Here is an 8,432-nt window from a genome sequence, read left to right on the forward strand (position 1 = left end):
TTAACCATAACCCTAATTTTGGCCCTAAACCCAACCCTAATTCTGGCCCTAAACCCAACCCTGATTTTAGGTTCTAAACCCAACCCTAATTTTGGCACTAAACTCAACCCTAATTCTGGCTTATTTTTAATTTATATATTTCAATTCATATTTCAAATTTCATTTTATAAATAAATTCATTACAATAAATAAATAAATAAATAAATAAATAAATACATAAATATGAATAAATATATGCTTAAAATTCATACATAGTAGCAGTAATAGTTCATACTATTAAAAACATTCATATTAAAAATACTTTTTTGTCAGGATAGTCGATTTTATAAGGGCAATATAGGGTTAAAACATTCTAAAACAGAAAGACATGAAACCACATTTTTAAACCAATGCAAAAAAAACGGAGTATAAAAGGGGAGGAGCTTTAGGGGAGGCTCATTTTGCTTTTGGATTTCATGAGACGCAGACCTCTTGCCAGCCAGACACAGTTAGTTTTTGTGTGTGTCCATCACCTGAAGAAGACTCAGTGAGAGTCGAAACGTCGTGTTACGGGACACACCTTCTTCAGTTTATTACTTTTAATTTTAGTACATTTTTTATTTTTTTATTTTTTCTTAAAAATTAACAAAAAAACAAAAAATATAAAAAAAATATATAAAAACAAAAACAACAAAAACAATTTAGAGAAATAACAAAAGAGATAAGTACACCCTCGTTATGGGTGATTGGATCCTGGTCCAACGGAGGGGGCGACGCCGGCCGGCTCGCCCTCCGTACCAGGACCGTAGGGATGGGTGGATGGCGAGTGCTATTTCCGTTCCCTACGGGGGGCGGAATAACTTTTCTATCCCTAACCCTAACCCTAACCCCGGTATTTTTTCCCCTCACCTAACCAGCCAGTGCCCCTGTCGGCTGGCTCTCCTCCCTCCCCCCCACTGCAAAGTCTAGCCTATCCCATCCCACTATGCCCTAGCCTAATCCCAATTTGGAGTCCCAATTATCCTAGGCCCCAGCCCTGCCGCTTGCCCCTAACCTCAACCAACCCTAAACATGGCCCTAATCCCAACCCCCTAGCCCGATTTGAGGCAAATTAATCCTAACCCCTAACCCATTCTAACCTAAACCCCAGTCCCCCAAACCCTGCCTGGACAACCCAAATTTATGCCAGTGGAAGAGGCCAAAAGAGCCAAAATATGCCCACTGAGGACCTATGGTGACAGGTATAGGATGAGTTGATGGAAGGATGGAAGGAAATGGCTTTAAGGTAATAAGGATTAATAACTAAATTAATTAATTAATAAATGGGTAATAGAAAAACAATTGGAGAAGGGGAAGGAGGATTTAAAACATGAGGGAATTGGAAAGGAGAGGGAATAAAAGGGAAGAAGGGTAATTAATACATATTTTATAAAAAAACACTATTATTAAAATTAAATAAATTAATAAATTACTAAATTTAGATATGTATAAAATTGGTGGCAATGGGGAATTGGGTAAAACAACATAATTTTAAGAAAAAAGAGGGGGCGAAAAACAATTACTTTAAGGTTAAATAAGACATAGACAAATTCATTTCTAAAAACTTAACCTAAAAAAACAGGGTATAAAAAGGGAAACAGGGAAGAAAGAAATCAGTTTGGCATTATAACTCGAAGGGTCAACATCTCCTCATAAAAAACAAATACTTACCTTGTGTCTCTGGGCCTGATGAAGACCCGAATAGGGTCGAAACGTCGCCACCTGCAGGGACACAAAAAATAAACAAAGATTAATCTAAACAATAAGCCAAACAACAAAAACACAAAAAATACAAAAAAATAGAAAAAAATAAAAAAGACAAAAAAGAAATACATACTTGATATAACAAAGGCTACAAAACAATTATACTTTATATAACAAAGGCGAAACCAACTAAAGGATAATAACTTAAACTAACTATAGCAATAAATAAATACACTAAAAATTAATGAAACTAACTATAATAAAACTAAGATAACTTAAAGCTAATGGGGACAGGGGGGTGGGTCAGTCCACAGCAGTTGGACCGTGCATTTTCCGGGCCACTTTGGTGGACCCCGGTATTTTTTCCCCTCACCTAACCAGCCAGTGCCCCTGTCGGCTGGCTCTCCTCCCTCCCCCCCACTGCAAAGTCTAGCCTATCCCATCCCACTATGCCCTAGCCTAATCCCAATTTGGAGTCCCAATTATCCTAGGCCCCAGCCCTGCCGCTTGCCCCTAACCTCAACCAACCCTAAACATGGCCCTAATCCCAACCCCCTAGCCCGATTTGAGGCAAATTAATCCTAACCCCTAACCCATTCTAACCTAAACCCCAGTCCCCCAAACCCTGCCTGGACAACCCAAATTTATGCCAGTGGAAGAGGCCAAAAGAGCCAAAATATGCCCACTGAGGACCTATGGTGACAGGTATAGGATGAGTTGATGGAAGGATGGAAGGAAATGGCTTTAAGGAAATAAGGATTAATAACTAAATTAATTAATTAATAAATGGGTAATAGAAAAACAATTGGAGAAGGGGAAGGAGGATTTAAAACATGAGGGAATTGGAAAGGAGAGGGAATAAAAGGGAAGAAGGGTAATTAATACATATTTTATAAAAAAAACACTATTATTAAAATTAAATAAATTAATAAATTACTAAATTTAGATATGTATAAAATTGGTGGCAATGGGGAATTGGGTAAAACAACATAATTTTAAGAAAAAAGAGGGGGCGAAAAACAATTACTTTAAGGTTAAATAAGACATAGACAAATTCATTTCTAAAAACTTAACCTAAAAAAACAGGGTATAAAAAGGGAAACAGGGAAGAAAGAAATCAGTTTGGCATTATAACTCGAAGGGTCAACATCTCCTCATAAAAAACAAATACTTACCTTGTGTCTCTGGGCCTGATGAAGACCCGAATAGGGTCGAAACGTCGCCACCTGCAGGGACACAAAAAATAAACAAAGATTAATCTAAACAATAAGCCAAACAACAAAAACACAAAAAATACAAAAAAATAGAAAAAAATAAAAAAGACAAAAAAGAAATACATACTTGATATAACAAAGGCTACAAAACAATTATACTTTATATAACAAAGGCGAAACCAACTAAAGGATAATAACTTAAACTAACTATAGCAATAAATAAATACACTAAAAATTAATGAAACTAACTATAATAAAACTAAGATAACTTAAAGCTAATGGGGACAGGGGGGTGGGTCAGTCCACAGCAGTTGGACCGTGCATTTTCCGGGCCACTTTGGTGGACCCCGGTATTTTTTCCCCTCACCTAACCCTAACCCTAACCCTAACCCTAACCCCTAACCCTAACCCTAACCAGTGCCTCCATGGGTTGGTCGGTACTCCTCTCACATTGTTAAGCCTAAGCTAAGGTAGCCCTGTCCCTTACTCTAACCCCAACCAATTGGAATCTGGCCCTAAACCCAACCGTACCCCTAATTAAAATTGATAGCCCCAGTTGTGGCATACCCCAACCCCCAGGACTTGTCCTAATTTGGTTCCCCACCCTGACACCGACCACAAACCCTAACCCCAACCCGTAAGTTGACCCTAGAGGCCCTAAATTAAAAGTTCCGTATAGCCACAAACAACCCAAATAAGGCGTGTAATATACGAGGTACGCGAATCTGGACACCGGTTGTGGGTGAAGGATGGAGGACGGGAGAGAGGAAAGGAAACGGAGAAGGAAGAGGACTAGGGAGAATGGGATAAATTAATTAGAATAAATATAATTGGACGAACAAAATTCATAGGGGAATAGTATTTATTGGGTTTAAAACAAGTTAAATATAACATATTATAAACAACAGTCAATAAATAATAAGATATAACAAATACGTTAAATTTATTAAAAACAAATAGGTTACAAGATAAATATTTAAAAACAAATAAGTTAAATAATTAAGTTAAAAACAAATTATGTGGAACACAAGTAAGTGAAAACAGAAGTAAAAGTAAATTAATGGGCAAAGTAAAATGGTTGAAATGGAGAAATCAGGGGGGAGTATAAAAGGGAGACAGAGAGCAGAGATCAGTTTGGCAGAAGACATTGGAGGAGCAACATCTCCCCAACATTAGGGATACTTGTAGGATGGCCATAGCCTGAAGAAGTCCGAATAGAGACGAAACGTCGCGCGAGCCTCCTACAATTAAAACAAGAAGGTTAAACAAAACAAATATGGGTGGGAATTAGAAAAAACAATAGAACGCCAAACTAAAAAAGATAAAAAAAAACAAAAGAACCAAAAAAATGGAAAAATAAAAACAACAAAAAAACAAAATAAGCGGTGTAAAATAATACTTGATATAAACTTTAATTTAAAATATATATAACTCAACTAGAAATTATAAATATTATTAATTAAATACACCGCGACGATAACTCAAATAAGAGAGGATGGGAGAGGGGGCCGGCCAGACATGTGAAGGACCGTGCATTTCTGGGCGACCACCTCGGTGGTGCCCATTCTTCCTCAACCTAACCCTGCACATCATCAATCGAAATTCCTACCAGGTTTTTCGCCCTTGGGGCATCGCGGGACGATATATTGACCCACGTTCCCTTAAATTCAGACAACAGGTGGATGCGTCTGTCGTGATGTCGGGGGGCTCTTCCTGTTCCCTTCAGGGTGGCGGGCGGTGGTCATCGGCATTATGGGGATGCTTCCACTTGTGCCGCATACTGTCATGATGATTCCACAAGCACTGTCTCTACTCACTTTGCAATCAATAATATCTAATGACTTTTCTTTTGCAGACTGCAACTGTCCCTAATGCTGTCTTCCCCTTTGACCTTCCTGTGATTTCTTTATGTGTTTTGCCGGTCTGCTTGGTTGTTCATATGGCCACACCAGTCGGTTATCCTAACCTCAACCTCTCCCCCCTTCACGTCTAATCCTAACCCCTCCTTCTTTTCTTTCTCTGACCTGACGCTGGACACGCCCTAGTCAGCATTTTTTGTAGATATTTCAGGCAGTATTTATTGAGCCATTACACACTCTACTGTGGTGTGGATTTGTCCTGCCATTAGGCATAGCTGGTTCGCTAAAGGCGTTCCCCCTCTCAACCAACTCTTCCTCTTCCTCCACCTGTTCTTCTCTCCTCTATCACCGGTCATGCTAGCAAGTGGGAGGTGAGATGGGGACTAACTTGCGGCGGCCCGTGCATTCCTCTGTCTCTCTACCCCAAACTATGTTGTCGTTGGTCAACATAGGGAGAGACTCTGAGTACTTCACCACTATACCTAACCCCCCCCCCCCCCTAACCCAACCCTAATCCCTAAACCCAACCCTAATGCCTAATCCCAACCACCTATCTTTTCTGACATTTTCTTTTCTAGTATATGCCCAGCCCTGTTCCTGAGCCCTGACCTTAACCACTTCCTTCCCTGTGCCTAACCCTAATCTATGACCATTTCACCTGCATCAGCCCCCCAAGCAGGGATAGGAATTATAGAGTATTGTCCACAATTGAATTGTCTAAATTGTCAATTTTCGCTGCTGATGCCCCCTTGTGGCCACAGCGTGACACTGGTTCTGACTGTGAGTGTGGGTATGGATGTACTGATATATGGCAGCTCTTTTAGGGCTTCTTTTATTTTGACAGTTTACTTTTCACAAATGGCGCCCTCCGGTGGCCACAGCCTGACACCAGGTCTTCCGATCCTCTGTGGTGGCCGGGAGAGCTCTGCTCTGGCGGGCTTTCTCCTGGACATTGCTGGGGTGGACTTTGGGGCTGGGATGGAGCTGGCTCTCTGGTCCTGCCTGCTTCGCAACAGCTGTGTTGTGTGCGTTTGAAGGGGATGCTACGGGACATTCTGGGTGAGTAACAATGAAACTTGGCTGGTTGCATTTGGGAGCCCCCCCAAATTAAGGCTTTAGTTTATTGTAATTGTCTCAAAATAGGCGCTCAACATTATTTTTAAGAATCTATTTCTCTAAAAACACAAGCCTTTAAAATACAAGTGGCCAGTGTAGAGCAGCATAGGAGGGACACACACCAAAGACCGTACATCTTTGGCTGGACCTTCCTTGGGGGAGAGTGTCTTGTGGTAACGGGTCGAAACACTCGATGATCCTAAGGCACACAACTGAGGATGTGTCCCAGTGAGCACAGACTTGGCAGGTCATCACTCGAAATTCCCTCATGGTTTTTCGCATCTGGGGCATCGCGGGACGACATACTGGCCCACATTCCCTTAAATTCAGACAGCAGGTGGAGAGGTCTGTCATGGTGTCGGGGGAGCACTCCTGCTCCCTTCGGTTGTCATCGGGCTCTTCCTTGCGCCCCACCACATTCCCTCCTGGGGCTCTGCACGCCGGACGCATGCTGCTGCACCTTCTGGTGTGGCCGTGTGCTCCCCCGGTGTCTTTGCCGACGGGGGGGATTCAGGTTTAACAGGGGTGCCTGGTCGGCTGGTGGCAGCTTGCTGCGGATGACTTGCAGTGATCTCCTGCGCTGTTCAGAGGACTCCACTTGTGCCTTACAGGCTCCTCCCACTGTAGCTTTCGCTCTCCACTGGTGCGGACCACATGGGGAGGGAGGATATAGTGACAGGGGAGACTTCCACTGCAGCAGTCAGTCTCCACTGGTGCGGACCACATGGAGAGGACTGCTGTCATGTTCAGACGATGACATCTCTGCCACTGTCTCCACTCACTTAGCAAGCTACAACGTTTAATGAGGCAAAACTCACGAAGATATACAAATATATTTCCTGTGAGAACTGACTTTGCACATCATCAATCGAAATTCCTACCAGGTTTTTCGCCCTTGGGGCATCGCGGGACGATATATTGACCCACGTTCCCTTAAATTCAGACAACAGGTGGATGCGTCTGTCGTGATGTCGGGGGGCTCTTCCTGTTCCCTTCAGGGTGGCGGGCGGTGGTCATCGGCATTATGGGGATGCTTCCACTTGTGCCGCATACTGTCATGATGATTCCACAAGCACTGTCTCTACTCACTTTGCAATCAATAATATCTAATGACTTTTCTTTTGCAGACTGCAACTGTCCCTAATGCTGTCTTCCCCTTTGACCTTCCTGTGATTTCTTTCTGTGTTTTGCCGGTCTGCTTGGTTGTTCATATGGCCACACCAGTCGGTTATCCTAACCTCAACCTCTCCCCCCTTCACGTCTAATCCTAACCCCTCCTTCTTTTCTTTCTCTGACCTGACGCTGGACACGCCCTAGTCAGCATTTTTTGTAGATATTTCAGGCAGTATTTATTGAGCCATTACACACTCTACTGTGGTGTGGATTTGTCCTGCCATTAGGCATAGCTGGTTCGCTAAAGGCGTTCCCCCTCTCAACCAACTCTTCCTACTCCTCCACCTGTTCTTCTCTCCTCTATCACCGGTCATGCTAGCAAGTGGGAGGTGAGATGGGGACTAACTTGCGGCGGCCCGTGCATTGCCTCTGTCTCTCTACCCCAAACTATGTTGTCGTTGGTCAACATAGGGAGAGACTCTGAGTACTTCACCACTATACCTAACCCTAATTTAATTCCCGACCCTATACCCGGCCCCAAACCCTAACCCCAACCCGTAATTTGACCCTAGAGGCCCTAAATTAGAAATTGCCGTATACAGCCCAAAAATAAACACAAATAGTGGAGGCAAAATTACGTATACGAGGTACGCCAATTCGGACACCGGTTGTGAGTGAAGGATGGAGGGCGGGAGACAGGAAAGGAAGCGGAGAGGGAGAAGGAATAGGGATAGTAGGGTAAATAAATAAATAATACATTAAATATAAATTCATAGGATAAATAATTCATGACAAACACAAATTTGGAGGTTAAATACTTTATTAATAAATAGAACAAGGTAAATAACAAATATGTTTAATGGGATATAAGTTAAAAAACAAACAAATTAAAAGACAAACAGGTTAATATGCAAATCTAAAAATAGTTAAATAACAAGTTAGTTTAAAAACAAGACAAACAAGTTCATGGACATGGGCGGAGTATAAAAGGGAGAACACAGTTAGAACAAGATCAGTTCGCATTGTTGAACTAATTGATGAATGGACGCGACATTGATGAATGGACGCGACATTGATGAATGGACGGAGCCTCGCACGGAGCCTCGCACCTTTGATGACAGACACAGTGTTACATTGCTCTATGAGCTATCGCCAGCAGAGCCTGACTGCCCTCATCCACGGACCAATATCAAATCAAGGTAGAGGCGTTGGTGATTACCAAGGCACTTTCTATCTCTTTTAAAATCTCACTGGTGTCACAAAGCATTTGAAATTCACATTTCACTTCTTTCCATCGTGGGTCTTTTTTAAAAAAAAAAAGCACAAAAGGTAAAAAACACACCCCCCCCCCAAAAAAACGGGTTTAAAAAAAAAAAAAAAAAAAAAAACCTCAAGCACCCCCTGCCTA

General features: G+C 42.2%; 1 long non-coding RNA gene across 1 annotated transcript; it reads right to left on the bottom strand.

The window, feature by feature from the left end:
- Nucleotides 1-3,498: 3,498 nt before the first annotated feature.
- LOC119018233 lies at nt 3,499-7,764 on the bottom strand. The gene is made up of 3 exons (XR_005074684.1): nt 7,531-7,764; nt 5,360-5,364; nt 3,499-3,517 (listed from the first exon to the last, which is right to left on the bottom strand). It is a non-coding gene; the product is annotated as an uncharacterized LOC119018233 (long non-coding RNA).
- Between the last annotated feature and the right edge of the window lie 668 nt (nt 7,765-8,432).

Source organism: Acanthopagrus latus, chromosome 4 (assembly GCF_904848185.1).
Source record: "Acanthopagrus latus isolate v.2019 chromosome 4, fAcaLat1.1, whole genome shotgun sequence".
NCBI classification, from domain to species: domain Eukaryota; kingdom Metazoa; phylum Chordata; class Actinopteri; order Spariformes; family Sparidae; genus Acanthopagrus; species Acanthopagrus latus.